The following is a 17,438-nucleotide window of genomic DNA, read 5'->3' as shown; positions in this document are numbered from 1 at the left end:
GTTGGTGGATGCCTCCCAGACACCCTTCTCTGAAATGACCTCGCATGTGCCCATGTTGTCCTCAGGGCCAGCCGTCCCCACAGGGCCCCATCCTTTTGTCCCTGCTTCCCTGGGAGGGGCGGGTTGGGTGGAGCCCAGGAACCGTGTCCTGGGTGGACAGCAGGCATCAGTTAAATGCCCCGGCCTGAGTCCTCGGGGCCTGGGGGCAGCTATCTGTGCCCAGAGCCTTGAGCCTTGTCTGGTGGGGTGGGGAAGTGTGTTGTGTTTGTCATAGTTACAAGAATCCTGGCCAGCTCTGTCCACACTGGGCCTGGTGCTTGACAATTTGTCACTTGGCAGCAGCAATAATGAAGCCCCTGGTGTATACTGGGTCCTGCACTTGGTACGTTCACTTTGGTTCATTTTACTTGCAGTTTTCTGAGGAGTGTGGTATTCTCACCTTGCTTTTGTAGAGGGGGAAACTGAGGGGCAGAGAGGCAAAGTGATTTGCCCTAAGGGCCGCAGTGCCCTAAATGACGTAGCTAGCATAGGACAAAGCTGGGGTTCAACCCGGACCCAAACTGTCCAATGCTCATACATCAGGGGCCTTTGGGAAACTTGAGGGCCAGTTTAGGAACCAGCAGACTGATTTAGAAGGGAGGAAATAGTCCCCGGGCACTGGGAATGGAGTGAGTAGTGTTAATATGTGCATCTCTTTCCCTGTTACACTTAGGATCATCTTCATTGAGATGTAATTAACCTATAATGATGCACCCATTTTAAGGGTTCAATGCATGAGTTTTGGCAAATGTAAACATTTGTATCACCTCCACAATCAAAATAAAGTGTTTCTGTCCCCCCTAAATCCCCGCCAGTCCCTTGACACTAAATCTCGAGCGCCCCCTCCCTGCCCCTGACTAGAGGTACCCACCGATCTGCTGTTATAGAAGCTTTTAACTCTTCTAGAAGTTTTTAATAAAATTATCACCAGGTATGTACTTCTTTGTGTCTCGCTTCTTTCACTCTGCATAACCCATGTTGCTCATGTATCAATTCATTCTCTCTTATGGCTAAGTAATATTCCATTGTGTGGATATATTACAGTTTATCCATTAATCAGTTGATGGACATCGAAGTTTCCAGTTTTTGGCTATTGGGAATAAAGCTGCTCTGAACACTCTTGTGTAAGTCTTTGTGTGAACATGTTTTCTTTTCTCTTGTGTGAATATCTAAGTGTTGGGTTGCTAGGTCACGTGGTAAATGTGTTATTTTAGTTTACAAGAAACCACCAGCTGTTTTCTAAAGTGGCTGTCCCATTTTGCATGCCCACCTGCAGTGGATGAGAGTTCCAGTTGCTCCACATCCTTGCCAGCACTTGCTACTGTCAATCTTTTAATGTTAGCCGTTCCAGGAGACCCTAATGCACTTTTGATTACGTTTTTCAGCTTTTGCTGCCTTTTGGGCAAAGCTGTGGTTCTGTGTTTTGATTTTATGTGTTCGGCCAGCTGGTGGGATCTCCTGGATGGTGGGAGATAATCACATGTCTGCCAGCGCTAGCTTTGTCTTTTCCTTTCTAGTCTTTATGCTCCTGACTGACTGCTTCTCTTCCAATTGCAGTGGTTGAGACCACAGTGCAGCGCTGGATAGCACCAGTTGGGGTTTTTGGGGTTAGTTAGCTGTGAGTGTTGTTCTTTTTTTGTTTTGTTTTTTTTTTTGTCTTTTTTTTTTGAGGCAGAGTCTTGCTGTGTCGCCCAGGCTGGAGTGCAGTGGTGCCATCTCAACTCACTGCAACCTCTGTCTCCTGGGTTCAAGCAATTCTCCTGCTTCAGCCTCCCAAGTAGCTGGGATTACAGGCATGCACCACCATGTCTGGCTACTTTTTGTATTTTTTTTTTTTTAGTAGAGATGGGGTTTTGCCATGTTGGCCAGGCTGTTCTTGAACTCCTGACCTCAGATCATCCCCTTGCCTTGGCCTCCCAAAGTGCTAGGATTAGTGAGTGTTGTTCTCTTTTTTTTGAGTCGGAGTTTCGCTCTTGTTGCCCAGGCTGGAGTGCAATGGCGCGATCCTGGCTCAGCGCAACCTCTGCCTCCCAGGTTCAAGTGATTCTTCTGCCTCAGCCTCCTGAGTAGCTGGAATTATAGGCATGTGCCATCACGCCCAGCTAATTTTGTATTTTTAGTAGAGACGGGGTTTCTCTGTGTTGGCCAGGCTGGTCTCAAACTCCTGACCTCAGGTAATCGGCCTCCCAAAGTGCTGGGATTACAGGCATGAGCCACCATGCCTGGCAGTGTTGTTCTTAACACTCATCTTACAGATGAGGAAACTGAGGCTCTGACAGGTCAGGTGACTTCCATTCCGACAAGAAATGAAACTCATGACTCCGAGTCGCATGCCCTTCCCCTCCTTCAGGCTGGGAGTCGCCAGCTCCGTTTGTTGCAGTGATGTGTTTGCCAGTCCAGAGGGTCATGCCAAGAATTGGTGGCTGGTTGGGGCCAGGACCACCCGTCTTTTTCCTGGAGTTTCCTCTGCTGGCGAGATGAGGGTGTGGCGGCGACGCTGTGCCTTCCGGGTCACGCACTGTGCTTGGGCACTGGGCGCTGTGAGTGTCAGGCGTTGGCTCTGCCCAGGGTCTTCCTTGCTCAATCCTGTTGTCTTGGGCAAAACCACACCTGCCTTCCGGGGAGCTATTTTGGGGCAAGGGAGGAGCATGACACATGGAAGCCCAGGAATGGGCTGGGATGAAAGAGGGGGCCTCCTTCTCCTTTTTCCTTGCCTGAGGGGTGTCAGCTAAGATGACTTTTCGGGGAAGGAGGCCCGTAAATTAAATAAGCAATCCCGTAAATAAATAAGTAATGAAGTTAGCGGGGTGCCTAATTACATCAGATTCATCATTGTGGATGGATGCCTGCCCGATCATTGTACTTGTTTTTAATCTTCGGCTCTGACATGTGTCTCATAGTCATCCCCACCCCAGCTGGAGGGAGGAAGTGGAGAGGCGTGCTGTAGGGGCTCCCAGAGAGCCTTGGTGGTGGTGGTGGTGGTACAGGAGGGGGGGCGGTCTCTGGAGGGAGGAGGTGGAGAGGTGTGCTGTAGGGGCTCCCAGAGAGCCTTGGTGGTGGTGGTGGTGGTACAGGAGGGGGGGCGGTCTCTGGAGGGAGGAGGTGGAGAGGTGTGCTGTTGGGGGCTCCCAGAGAACCTTGGTGGTGGTGGTGGTGGTGGTGGTGGTACGGGGGCGGGGCGGGGGGCGGTCTCCGGAGGGAGGAGGTGGGGAGGCGTGCTGTAGGGGCTCCCAGAGAGCCTTGGTGGTGGTGGTGGTGGTGGTGGTACGGGGGTCGGGGGGGGTCGGTCCCTAGTGGGTTATTTCCCCAGTCTGCCTGTTTATGGCAGTCATGGAAGGGATGACGAGGTCTTTTCGGCAGTGAAACCTCAGGAGGCCTCGGGCCATCCTGATTCAGCAAATCCCTCAACAGGCCACGCTGAAGGGTAGATGACCAACACGGTGCCCCGCACAGATGCGGCCACAGCACACACAGCACCCCCTAGAGGGCGAGGCGGGGAGGATGCGGGCCAGGGCAGACAACCTGAGTGCAAAGTCCCAGGGATCCAGGTGGACCCGTCTTTACGCTGCCGTTGGGTTTATAAACCTACTGGAGCTTCGAAGTGGGAGCACCTGATGGCAGTGACAGCAACAGTCCTAACAGGGTTTGTGATCGTCATTGTGTCACACTTTACATGTTATAATTTATTTAATTGACTGGGCGCAGTGGCTCACGTCTGTAATCCCAGCACTTTGGAAGGCTGAGGCAGGAGGATCATCTGAGGTCAGGAGTTCGAGACCAGCCTAGCCAACATGGTGAAACCCCGTCTCTAATAAAAACAGAAGAATTAGCCGGGCGTGGTGGCGGGCGCCTGTAATCCCAACTACTGGGGAGAATTGTTTGAACCCAGGAGGCAGAGACTGCAGTGAGGTGAGACCGTGCCACTGCACTCCAGCCTGGGCAACGGAGCAAGACTCCACCTCAAAAAAAAAAAAAAAAAAAGGGCCGGGCGCGGTGGCTTGGGCCTGTAATCCTAGCACTTTGGGAGGCCGAGGCGGGCGGATCACAAGGTCAGGAGATAGAGACCATCCTGACTAACACAGTGAAACCCTGTCTCTACTAAAAAAAAAATACAAAAAATTAGCCGGGTGTGGTGGTGGGCGCCTGTAGTCCCAGCTACTCAGGAGGCCGAGGCAGGAGAATGGCATGAAACCAGGAGGTGGAGCTTGCAGTGAGCCGAGATTGTGCCACTGCACTCCAGCCTGGGCGACAGAGCGAGACTGCGTCTCAAAAAAAAAAAATAAATAAATAAATAAAGTAATTATTTCATCACCTAAAAGCTCTTGTAAAGTAGGGGTTATCATCATTGCCTCTTTACATATGAGGAAACTGAGGCACAGAGAGGTTCCGCGTCTTGCCCGAGGTCACACAGCCAGTGAACTTTGCACTCAGGTCGTCTGCCCCAGCCGGTGTCCTTCCCGCCTCGCTATCCAGGGCACGCTGTGTGCGCTGTGGCCACGTCTGTGCACGGCGCCGTGTTTGCCATCTACCCTTCAGCGTGGCCTGTTGAGGGATTTGCTGAATCAGGATGGCCCGAGGCCTCCTGAGGTTCCACTGCTGAAAAGATCTCGTCATCTCTTCCATGACTGCCATAAACAGATGCCATTCTGAACCGTAAAATAAAATCGTGTTTCACTAATGACAAAGCAAGCCCATTTGCTGAAATTAAAATAGCTTCTTTCCAGATCTTCTCTTTCTCTTTCAGGGGCCCTGATTGGCTGGCTCTTGGGAGACTCTCTGTCCTGCCTGTGATAATGGTCCTTAGACCCATAGTACAGATGGAGAAACTGAGGCTCGGGGAGGTGGAGGGGCATGAGTGAGACTACACAGCTGGGAGGTGGTGGAGCTAGTGTTCTAGCTGTCTCTTACTGCCTGGTTTGGGGAACGGGGGCCACCTCGTGTCCCTGATGTGGAGGGGGCTGCCTGTCCTGTCCGAGAAGTGCAGGGAGCTGTGTGCACCCCAGGCTGGCTTTGCTGGGGTCCTTGCCGTGGCTGACTGGTTAGCGTCCTGTCTGTCCGGTGGGGAGAAGAGACCAGCTCTGCCCCACCCTCATGGTTGCTCCTCAGGACCTGAGCATGTGCCGGGCGTGGACAGAGGATGGGGGTGGCTAGGGGCAGTCTTGTCCTCGTCCGCTGTCCACGCAGCCCCAGGGTGCCCAGCCAGAGCCCACACCTGTTCCCTCCGTGGTGCCTCTCCGTATCTCCAGACTCCAGGTCCTGTATGAGGCAGTGGGGCCTGAACCCTTGGGATGTCTGGGCCGCCCCCGGGGGCCCAGGGAGGGAACACCCTTTGCTTTCCATGGTGTACTTGTGCAGCCAGACAGGGCCTGCGTTTCTGGGCCGTGGCTTGGATGGGAGTGGGAGTTCGCACATTCCCCTGGTGCTGACTTCAGGGTTGTGGGGTGCTTCATACGGGACCTGGCACAGAGCAAATACCATATTTACTATAAAAGCTAACATTTCCTGATCCTTTTCTTGCCTTAGTGCTGTGTGTGAGTTGCCAGTATTATTATTATTAACATTAACTACAATTTCTAACATGCACCCCATACATACACGCATGTACTCTTTGCAGCAGCCTTAGAAGGTAGGTGCTATTATGATCAGCCCTGTTTTCTAGGTAAGGGGGCTGAGGGCAAAGAGAGGTTAAGGGACTTGCCGAAGGTCGCCCAGCTGGCAGAGCTAGGATGTGAACCCAGAACGCCTGACCCCAAGGCAGCTGCTTTTCATTGTGTGGATAGTGCAGTTGCCACCTGCAACCCTCCCTCTGCCCTGTGGGTACGCCAGTCACTGCCACAGCCAGACTGGATCTCTTGGCAGGGCCACGCCAGCTGTGGGACAGCCTCCATGTGCCACGTAGGGCCCTCAGGCACGAGCAGCTGCTCTGGGCAGTGTGGGATGGTCAGGACGTGGGACATCTGCTTCCTGCCTCCCTGCAGCCAGATCGGTGTCCCCACGGCCTCCTCTGGGTCGGGGGGATGGCAAACACAGCAAACAAGATGCAGGGCTTTGCCTTGTGGATCACACAGGCTGATGGGGAGATGGGCAGTGCCGAAAAACAAACAGGATTTTGCAAGGCAAGAAAATGCTGCCTGTGAAATAATACAGGGTGGGGAGGTAGGAGTGACTTCAGTTTCGGGGAACTCATTTTAGGTGAGAATTCCAGGGTAGCTTCTGAGGAGGTGACATCTGAGCTGGGCCCTGGACAATAAAGAGGCACCCGCTATGTGAAAGGAAGGGGGTGAGGGAACAGCAGGCGCAAAGGCCCTCCGGCCACCATGTTTCGGGCATGCTGATTGGGGCTCTGTGCCTCAGTTTCCCACTCTAATGGCTGGAGCAGAGCAGGGGGTCCCCAGGAGGGCTTCCCTGGATCTGAGACTGTTCTGCAGACCTCCGGGGGTGGGCTGTTTTTCACATTTAAGGCAGAAGTCAAGTTTAATGACTTTTGCCTTTCCCTTTTGTTCTTTTGCTCCACAGTTAATTTACATGTATTTACATGGTTTTAATTTACATGTATTGGGCACGTGGCATGTTCCGGACTCACGTGGGTCACTGGGATGAGAACGGTTTAGAAGTTGGACATTGCCTGTGCCTTTGAGTTTAGTATCCAGAGGGAGAGTGTCAGTTAAACAAGCAAGTGCTATCGCGGGTGGTGAGGGTTGTGAGGACGAGGTTCAGGCATTCACCTGGGTGAAGCAAGAGCTGAATTAGTCTTCCATCAGGCCAGGGGTCCAGGGGCAAGTCATTCAAGGGGAGACATGGGGGTGATTAATTAGGAGCAGTTAGTTAGGGCTCCTGAGTTGTGGCAGAGACACACTCCAGTCCAGTTAGGCCATGATGGGGAGTTGATGGGTCCTCAGAGTGGCCAGGGTAGGACATGTTCAGGCATGGCTGGATCCAGGTGTTCAGACAATGCCTCTGGGAGCTGGCTTTGCCTCAGCTGTGCCACCTTCCATGCGGGCCTTGTTCTCAGACAGGATCATGCCACCAGCCCAGCCCAGCCAGCCAAAGAGAAGAGAGTCACCTGGCATCCCAGGAGGGATACTCCTTTCTCTTGTTTGAGTGAGGTCTTCAACATTTGTTCCACTGTTTACAACAGCAAGAGGAGGTGGCCAAAGTAGGGATAAGGGGATGTCCCAAACTCAGACACAGGGAGGAAAGGAGTGAGTCAGTGCAGGTCAAAAGGGAGAGGTGGGGATTGTGGCTAACTGGCATGCTAGATATTTTGATGGATTTCCAAGAGAAGCTGGAAATCTGGATTTTATAAAGAATGGCCCAGTTTTTAAAAATCATTGTATCGGCCAGAACAAGTTTTCTTCATGGCCACAACTGGCTGTCACCATTTTATAGCCTCTTCTTAGCAGTGACTTGTAAAGTATTTTGTCCCCACTGTGATCTGGGTAGAATGTCCCATGGGCTGTCCGGGAAGGTCCCAAGTCTTGAGAAGTCATGTCTGACACCATTGGAGATGCCATTTCTGAAAGTCAAGGCCCACGGCCACAGCAGTTCTCAGAGAACAATACCATGTCTCCAGTGGGGCCTGACATTCTTGGAGACAGTATAGTCTAGTGGTTAGTGTCATAGACTGAGGTTTCACACTCCCTGGGTTCAAATACCGACATTGCCACTTCCTAGCCCCGTCCCCTTGGGCAAGTCACTTCACTGCTCTCTGCCTCAGTTTCCCAGTATGTATTAATGGAATGGGTATAACAGCACCCCATAGGATTGTTGTAAGGCAAGCTCGTCCAACCTGCGGCTCAGGACGGTTTTAAATGCAGCCCAACACAAATTTGTAAACTTTCTTAAAGCATGAGATTGTTTTTTGATTTTTTTTAAGTTCATCAGCTATCATTAATGTTAGTGTTATGTGTGATCCAAGACAGTTCTTTTAGTGTGGCCCATTGAAGCCAAAAGACTGGACACCCCAGTTGTAAGGCACAGTGGAGGCCCCGTGAAGCCCACTGACCCTGGCACATTGAGAGCTTGAGTGATGCCAGCCGGTGCGATGTGTCCTTCCCAGATTGGGTCCCTGGGATCCAGCGGCTGGCCTGGAGCATTCCTGGGCACTCCTCTTTCCTGTGCCGCTGCCTCTGCTGCCGGGGTGTGGGTTCCCAGGAGCCCCTGAACAGGCAGCCACCTGCCCCCTGCCCCCTGCCCCCAGCCGTCCTTGCCAGTTGCCGGGTGCCCGTGGTATCTATCCTGGCGTGCCGGATGGTGTTGCAGTTGGAAGTGAGTCTTGAGTGAGCAATTAACTCTGCCAGCTGCCAGCTCACAGCTGCTGTGGGTGGGGGCGGCCCCTTTCAAAAATAAAAACAACATGCAGAAAAACAGCCCTGGAGTCCCGTTGGCTTCCCTTAGCCAGCGTGGTCAGGGCTTCATTTTGATGCTTTTGTGGAGAAGAATCCCGGGCCTGGATGGGGAAATAGGATGCATTTTGGTCTGGGGAGTGTCTTTATTTGGGGGCAGAGGTGATGGCCTGTGTCTGGCCTCGCCATCCACGAGGCAGGCCCCTTTCCTCAAGCCGCCCACAAGTGGCTGGCTCGTGGATGCCTGCCACAGGGAAGGGGATTTGGGTTCCTCAGGGTTAGTTTTTAGCAGGCTCAGGCGGGGAGAGGGTGGCTGTGGGACCTCTCAGGTCTGTTTCCAGCTCTGTGGGCTGTATGGGGGCCCTGGGGCCATCCTGGAGATCCCCAGAGCTCTCCTCTGCAGCTTCCAGCCAGTTTTCTGGAACTAGCGGGAAAGGAGAGGGGCACCAAAGGTGTTTCTGGGCATGCGATTGCTGCCACTTTGAGGTCGTGGCTTTGGTAGTGGGTTGAGTTGTGGCCCATGAAACGTAGGTCCACTTGGAAACCGTGAATATGACCTTGGCCTTATTTGGACCACAGGTCTTCGCAGATGTAACTAAGGTAAGGGTCTGGAGATGAGGTCATCCTGGAATAGGATGGGCCCTCAATCCAATGACAAGTGTTCTAAGAGAAGACACACAGCGGAGAAGTCCACGTGAAGACGGAAGGAACACCAGGGGCCACTGGGAACTGGAAGACACAGAGAAGGCTCCCCCTGCAGAGTCTTTGGAGGGCGTGTGGCCCTGGTGACACCTTGAGCTTGGACTTCTGGCCTCCAGAACTGTGAGAGGATAGGTCACTGGTTTCAGCCACCCAATTTGTAATAATTTGTTATAGCAGCCACAGGAAACGAATGCAGTTGTGAATTTTATTTTAGTCACTCATATATTTAAAAATTAAAATGTAAAATGTGACTTTGTCTTGTTCACTACCATATTTCCAGTGCTCAGCACATACAGTAGGGGCTCAGCAGATGCTTCTAGAATGCCTGATAGCTCCAGGCCTGGGTGAGGAACTCCTACCAGCTGGGAGTTGGATGTGGCTTTCAGGAAGTCGGTAAACTGGGCTGGAGTGGCGTGCATTCAACAACACCATCTTTTAATTTATTTATTTATTTGAGACGGAGCCTCGCTCTGTCGCCCAGGCTGGAGTGCAGTGGCATGATCTTGGCTCACTGCAGCCTCTGCCTCCCGATTCAAGCGATTCTCTTACCTCAGCCTCCTGAGTAGCTGGGATTAGGGGCATGCGCCACCACGCCTGACTGAATTTTGTATTTTTAGTAGAGAAGGGCTTTTGCCGTGTTAGCCAGGCTGGTCTTGAGCTTCTGGCCTCAAGCGATCCACTGCACCCGGCCTATTTATTTTTAATTGAGGTGAACTTCACATCACATATAATTTGCCATTTTAATGTGAACAGTTCATGAGTTTTTAGCGCAATCACAGTGTTGTACACCCACCCCCTCTATCCAGAAAATGTCCTCATCACCCCAAAAGGAAGTCCGTACCGGTGGGGTCACTCCACGTTGCCGCCTCCCCGCAGCCCCTGGCAGCCACCAGTCTGCCTTCTGCCTCTGTGGACTTACCTATTTTGGGTATTTCTCATGGACGGAATCATACACTGTGGGTTTTGGCTTCTTTCATTCTGCACAATGTGTTTGAGGTTGATCCGTGTTGAATGGTGTCAGTCCTTCATTCCTTTATATGGCGGAATTCCATTGTGTGGCATACATCAATAGAACCATTTGATATCTAGGTGGCTTTTCAGATGAGGAAACTGAGGCTGCCCAGGTCACGGAGCCCTGGTGCCCGGGATTGAGGAGGTGCAGATAGGCAGACGTGTCTGGCTCACGATGCTCTCTCTTTCTCCTGCCCCCACCCTGCTCCACTCGTATCTCTGTGCCTGGCCAGGAAGCAGCAGTGCGTGGGGAGGAAGCGAGTGGGGGGTCTCTTCCAGCTGGAACTGGATGCTGAACTGTAGCTGCGGCTGTGGGTCTGAATCTGGCCCTCAGAGTTCTGGCCCCCACTTCCCCCCTGCGCCCTGCACATGTAGTTCCTGTTGACCTGGGTCCCGAGAGAGGCAGCAGGCAGGAGCTCCCCCATTCGCCAGCCGAGCCTTCTGATGCCTCAAGAGGCTGGGGGCCTTGCCTGGGGCCACTCAGCTTAAGGGCCCCCTGCCCCTTTCCAGACCCCCTTTGGCCCACCGCCCCGGCCCCTGTGGCCCGCGGTGAATCATATTCTGGGGGGTCTTCACTGGTCTTTCCCACGGTCAAAGCTCTGCTCAGCAGACGGGCTCCAGGAAGTGGCCTGTCAGCAGATTTTGGCCAGGGGATGCTTTTCAAAGTATGGAGGGGTGGTCGCCGTTGGAGGCTTGCGTGATAGGGAGTTCTCCTGCTGAGCAGATAACCAAACGCTGGCTTATTCTGAATACGAGCTTGGTTTTGGCCACAGGCTCTGTCTGGGGGTTGCTGCCTGTGGCTGTTTCTGGTGTTTGATGATTTGTGGTCTTCATTAAGTCACTCAACAAACGACTTGCTGCCCAGCATCTGGCGGGGAAGACACGGGAAGCAGAACGAGTGGCCCTGAAGAGACACGGCCCAGTGTCAAACCTGCCCATAGCACACAGTCGCTCTGAGGGGGTGGGAGGAGTTACTGCAGATTCCAGGGCCAGCCTTTGGCAAAGGTCTGGATGCAGGTCTGTGTCCAAAACAAACAAAAACGAACAAAAGGAGGTGGTGAGGCCTGACTCGGCTGCTCTCAGGCACCGCTTCCTGGTGGTGTTTGCATGGGGCCAGTTTGGCCGCTCCTGGGTTTCATGGTTCCGCCTGGTCTCGGCGATGGTCTGGGTGGGAAGACGGTGCTGGATCTTTGGGTTACAAATATGCCCATGCCTTCCTGTGCCTCAGTTTCCCTACCTATAAAAGAAGGCTTAAGAGTAGCAGAATCCCACCTTTGGCTTTGGGGCAGGTCTCTGGAAAACCCCCAGGGTGTTTCCTGGGGAAGTCTGGAGGGCCAGCTGTTCACAGGAGACATCTGGCTTCCAGGGGCCTCCGCAGCCACCACACTCATCCCCTCGTGGCCAGTCTGGGCCCCCTGTCGGTCCAGTGGCCACGGGCCCGTGTCACAGGCAAATCTGGTGCTAAAACACTTCTGTGACTCCTTGTGGCTGAATTACCATGTGGATGACGGAGACAAGCCAGGCTTGCCCAGTTCAAGTCCCAGCTCAGCTACTAGCTGTTGACCTTGGGCAAGTCCCTTACCTTCTCTGGGCCTGCCTCCTGCTCCGTCTGTGTATGGCGGCTCAGGGGCATACCTGCCTTTGCCGCGGTGGTGTGAGGCCAGCTGGTGAACCAGGGGACCCGCTTAGCACAGTGCTGGGCACACAGTCAAAGCTGCTGGGCTCTGTGTGCGTGGCCACTGTTATTGTTATTAATATTATTACTCTCAAGACGCTCCTGAGAGTACAAAGGATGACAGTGTTATTGTTGGAGTCGAAGGCCAGGCCCAGAGTCCATCTGACCACTTCCGCTCCACTCCTATTAGCTCCCTGACCTCATCGTCATACTCTCCCCGTCTCGCCCCTGCACCCTGGCCATGCCAGCCTCTTCTCTGCTTTGACAACACACCGTGCATGGTCCAGCCTCCAGACTTTCACATCTGCCATGCTCCTGCCAGGGGTGCCTTCCCCGTGTCTGCACCCCGGGACCCTTGTCATCATTTGGGCTGCTGTCCAGGGACACATTCTTAGGCCCAACTCTTGGCTGCTAGGGGCAGGGAAGTGAATCTGGAGACCCTCGTGGAGCCTCCTCTGCCTCCTGGGAGCTCCAGCAGCTTCCCCTGGCACCTCGTCTCTGCTTTCCAGAGTGCTTGGAGAAGCAGAGCTCAGCCTGCCCCTTCTACGGATGGAAAGTTGACACCCAGAGAAGCTCAGACTTGTCTCTGAGTCACACAGCTAATTGCAGCCAAGGTTCAGACTCCTGGCTGACTACCAAGCCATCGTTGTTGGCCTGTGTGTGTGTGTATTATTTGGCCATGTCTTCTTTTCTAGGCCTGTCACCGAGATGACCCTAGATCAGAATGCCAGTGTGAGGGGGTCAAGCTTTCTTTTCCTAGGATTAAAAGAAGGACAGAAATATTTGCAAGGGAGAGCCTGCCCCTCTGGCCATCTGGCCCTCAGGACGGAGGACGGGGGAGGGGTGGGCCGAGGCCTGGGTTCCGAGCCGGTTCCGAGCCGGTCCCGAGCCAGGCCTCAGCCAGGGCGCCAGAGCCGCGCGCAGGGTGGAGGTGCAGGTGCGGCCCGAGGCTGGACAGTCCAGGCTGGGAGGAAGCGGGTTAAAGGGGGAGAAGCGGGGCTGGAGCTCGCTTTCGCCTGCCAGCGAGCGAAGAGTGAAGAGGTTTTTCTAGCCGAGCTATAAAAAGGCCTCACAGTGTTTCAGCTCCCGAGTGTCGGCTGGAAGCCCGCCAGGGTTACCATGGCAATGAGGAATTATTACTTACTGCCAAGGCTGGGAGAAAAAGCTCGTACTTTTGGCTTCCAAACAAGAGGAGTGGACTTATGTAATTCTCTGTGTTTATAGGCCCGGAGTGGCAGAGGCGAGAACGGACCGCTGGAGGCCCGACGTCTCGTTCGCGTCCCAGCCGTGGGGTCAGGCGGCCCCGCTCTTGTCGCTAGTGGTCCTTGGCCTGCCCGGGTTTGGGGGGCATCGGGCTGGAAGCCTGGGGGGCCTGGCCTGGCCCCGCAGGGCCTCCCGGGCCGGGATGGGAGCTGTAGTCTCGCGGGAAGGTGAGGCCGCCCTCTGGGGCCGCCCCTCTGCGGGTGTCATCCTGGGGGAAGGATGGGTCTGATGTTGGCTGCGGTGTGCCTCCTGGAAGCCGGCAGCACAGCCTGTGTGTGTGGACTCCGCTGGCCCGCTGGCTGGCACTTTTTCTTTTTCTTTTTCTTTTTTTTTTCTTGTGGGAGAGTTACTTCAAGTTGTGTTTGGAGCTGACGTGAGCGAGGTTGGTCATGTGCTCGGGTAAGAGAAGTCGCCAGGCTTGGTGTGCGCAGGGGAGGCACAGTGTGGCCGGGTCACTCTGGCCGGGGGAGGTGGGCACAGACTGGGGTGGAGGGCTGTGGCCTGCAGGCTCTGTGCAGGGGGCGCTAGTTGGGGGCCAAGGAATTCATCTGGAAAGAGCCCCAGTTCTGTCGCTGGAGGTGGTGGCCAGGGCTGGGGGCCGAGTGGCTGCAGGTCAGCCAGTGGGGGCGGCCGGACCCTCCCCTGGCAGCACAGTGTTGTCGGCCCTGAGCTCAGCGGGATGGTGGGCAGGGCTGTCTTATCGGACAAAGTTGCTGCAGGCACAGAAAAGAGCGCTCCGAGGCGCTGGCCCGGCCGGCCGGGGAGAGGCTTCTTGGCCAGCCCGCGTGGGAGGGGACCTGGGGGGGCACCAGGCTCCTCTCCCGGAGCCTCGGTGCACATCCGGTGTCCCTGCCGGGGAGCATGGCGAGCCTTGGGGACTCAGGGGGCTTCTGTTCCGGAGTTGACTTCAGGAGGGTGTGTGATGGTGGGTGCTCCCGAGGCTCTGCCCTGGGGCGCCGGGGTGGGCTCAGGCAGGGGAGAGCCAGGTGCAGGCAGTGCTGCAGCCCGGCCCCGGCGCCCGGCTCCCCACCGAGGTGGCGCTTGGCTCGGTGCCCGTGTCTGGTTTGAAATCAGCGCCACCGGCCCAGGCTTGCCCAGGGACTTGGCAGTGAGCAGCCGGGATAAACACTGGAAAGTTGGAAGGGCTTCCCGAGCTCACAAGGAGCCTTTAGTTGCAAGCTGGGGGAATGAGGGAGCGATTTGTCCCGAGGTCTGGGTGCGCTGCGGCCGCAGGGAGGTGGCGGGAATGGCTCCTGGGGACCTCCGAGCCCAGGCTGGGGAGGGGAGAGGGCTGGGCTTCCAGGCAGTGTTGCTCCTTTGCCACAGACCTGGGTTTGAGTCCTGGTTCCGTCCTTTCTGTGCTGTGTGACCTTGGGCATGTCGCCTCCCCTTTGCAGACCTCAATTTCCTCGTCTGTAAAATGGGGCAACAGTGGGGTCTACACAAGCATGAGACTGACGGGAGAAGGAGCTGCAGTTTTGGGGGGAACTCGGTGCAGACTGCCTGGGTTCCTGTCCTGGTTGGATGCTTCCTGGCTGTGTGACCTTGGGCAAGTAACTTACTGTCTCTGAGCCTCAGTTTTCCCATCTGGCAAATGGATGTTGCATCTTTCCCCACCTCATAGGCTGTATGGCTTAAGGGAGTGAATGAAACCTGCCTTCTGGTTCATAATAGGCTCACAGTCGATAATTCACTGGCGCTGAAGTTGTTTTCTCGATGCTAACAATACACGCACCTGGTCTGGGGGCGGGGGCGGCCCTGGGATTTTGGCATCTCAGGGCGATGGTGTTTATGAAGTTGTAGTGGCCGGATTGAGGTTCCAGTGCCAGCTCGACCCCTCAAGGATGGTGTGACCTTGGGCAAGTCCTGGAATCCCACCGAGCCTCAGTTTCCTTGTCCCTTACCACAGTGGTAGCACTGCAGCCTGCCAGTATGTCTTGGGAGAGCCCGAGAGAAGCCTGAAGGGGTCCGCGCAGTGCTGGCCTGGGTGGGCCTCTGTAATTGTAACCACAAGGTTGGATTTACGTTCGAGTTCCGTCCAGTTTTCTTTTGTTCTCTGCAGAGAGCTCTCCTGTTTTATAGAAACCCGGGCCCAGATAATGGGAGGTAGGCCGGGTGGGTGCTTCCCAGGCTCTGCCTTTGTTTGGGGTCCCCAGGTCTCCCCCCATGCCTGCCTGTTCTGCCCCATCTCCCACTCAGCCTGAGCCCCTCCGTGCCAGCCCTGGGCCAGGCAACCCCCACAGTGGTATGGCCTGGGGCTGGGGCGGGAGGGCTAGTTCTCCTGCGGAAGGTGGCAGCCGTCCTGTGTTTGTAAGTGACACCGGATGCTGGGCCAGTGACTGGCTTAGGGCCTCCGCTCTTGGGCCAGCAGGAGCCAGCGGGAGTTCCCCGGGTGTCCAGGCCCCCCGTGCCAGCTGCCTGTTGTCTCATTGTCGTGGAGCCTCTCCTGGGACCTCAAGAGTGGCCTCTGAAGGGGGGGGTGGTCATACGTGTCCCCTTGTCACCCCCAAGGCCTTGGTGTCCACTTGGGTTGGCCACAGAGCTGTGTTGTGGCTGCCCCTGACCTTTGCCAGAGTCCTCAGGGACTCGATTTTCCTACCCAGTGGAGAAGAGTCCTGGGTAAGGAAGGTTCAGAACAGAAGTCAGCACAGGGCCTTTGTGACGAGGCAGCTCGGCATGGACCGGTTGTGATCACTGGAGTCTGCACGTGTGATAAGAACACATAGAACTAAATACATGCACACTCACACTCACATGCACACACACATGCACATACCCGCACGTATACTCACACGCACACTCGCGAACATGCACACCATACACACACAGTCACACGAACATGCGCACGCATACACACACGCTCGCGAACATGCACACGCATACTCACATGCACACTCACAGTCATACGCACACTCACACTCGCACACACACACCCATACTCTCATGCAGACACCCACACAGATACACGCGCACATGCACACGCACACACACACACAAGTGAGTGCATTGGACACTGCTGCAGATCTGCATATGGCTGGCTGTATCCATGCTGCCTTCCCGGTTATGATACGGATGATGAATTGTCGTTGTCTCAGGATGTTATTCTTGGGGGAGGCTGGGTGAAGGGCACACAGGATCCTGGGATCTTGAGATTTTTTTTTTTTTCTCCTTTTTTGAAACTGAGTCTCATTCCATCACCCAGTCTGGAGTGCAGTGCAGTGGCGCGATCTCAGCTCACTGCAACCTCTGCCTCCTGGGTTCAAGCGATTCTCCTGTCACAGCCTCCCAAGTTGCTGGGACTATAGGCACATGCGACCAAGCCCAGCTAATATTTGTATTTTTGGTAGAGGACTCCCCCATGAAGCTGGCCTGTAACTGAGTTTGGTCCCTTGGACATCCCAGGGGGTCCAGGCGGGGTTTGCTTTGTGCCTGAGGATCACAGAGGGCTCCAGAGCATCCCAGGCTGGGGGACAGGTGGTACCTGCAGGGCCTGTGGGGGCCCCAGGACTGAGCTGCTGTAAGGGTGTTCCTGTCATCACAGTGGCGTGGTGGAGGCTTGTGTCCCGTCGTAGCTTAGGGTCTGGAGGGACAGGGGTGGAATAGGGTGTGGGGGCATCTAGCCTCATGAGCCTCTTTGCTGTTCTTTGGGGCCCCTGATCATGAGCCTGCCTCAGGACCTTTGCACTGACTGTAACCTCTTTTTTTTGAGACAAAGGCTTACTCTTTCCCCCAGGCTGGACTGCAGAGCTGTGGCCACCTTTCTTTCAGGTTCAAGTGATTCTCCTGCCTCAGCCTCCCGAGTAGCTGGGACTACAGGCGTGCACCACCATGCCTGATTTTTATATTTTGAGTAGACACAGGGTTTTGCCATGTTGGCCAGGCTAGTCTTGAACTCCTGACCTCAAGTGATCCACCCACCTCGGCCTCCCAAAGTGCTGGGATTACAGGCCTGTGCCACCACACCCGGCCTGGCTGTAACCTCTTCTGGGAACACCCTTTCCTGAGACCTTCAGCCTCCCTGATTTAGGCCTCTGCTAATGGTGCCTCCTGAGAGAGGCCTGATGTCAGGTTGTGACTCCCTGTGACACCTTCACTGCTCCGTGTAACACCGTCGCCACCGGGTTCTGCTGTCTGCCCGTCACCCCGTCCCCACCTTATTTTAGTCTATTTGGACCGGGTGGCTCACAAGCAAGAGAACTTTACTGCTCACAGTTTTGGAGGCTGGACGCCCGAGACCCAGAGGCTGGCGGATTTGGTGTCACATGGGAGGAGGGCCCGTTCCCTGGTTCATAGGTGGTGGCTTCTCCCAGGCAGAGGGCACGGTGGCTTTCTGGGGGCACCAATACCACTCGTGACAGCTCGTCACCTCCCAGAGGCCCCGTGCTCTGACACTGTCCCATGAT

At 55.1% G+C, this 17,438-nt stretch overlaps 1 protein-coding gene across 49 annotated transcripts in view; it reads left to right on the top strand.

Moving 5' to 3' along the window:
• Nucleotides 1-17,438, top strand: part of NCOR2 (nuclear receptor corepressor 2) — a 242,182-nt gene that overhangs the window by 36,683 nt on the left and 188,061 nt on the right. For 8 of the 49 annotated variants that reach the window (XM_074008372.1, XM_074008371.1, XM_074008347.1 and 5 more), the window contains exon 1: nt 13,009-13,434. The exons of the other annotated variants lie outside the window; for them this stretch is intronic. The gene's annotated coding sequence lies outside the window, so the exon portion shown is untranslated. Of the gene's footprint in view, nt 1-13,008; nt 13,435-17,438 lie in introns of those variants that run through there. 49 annotated transcript variants of the gene reach the window in all.

The sequence above is a fragment of the Macaca fascicularis genome, chromosome 11, assembly GCF_037993035.2.
Source record: "Macaca fascicularis isolate 582-1 chromosome 11, T2T-MFA8v1.1".
Taxonomy (NCBI): domain Eukaryota; kingdom Metazoa; phylum Chordata; class Mammalia; order Primates; family Cercopithecidae; genus Macaca; species Macaca fascicularis.
Note: the sequence above shows the minus strand (reverse complement) of the source record. Positions and strands in the feature narration are given on the sequence as shown.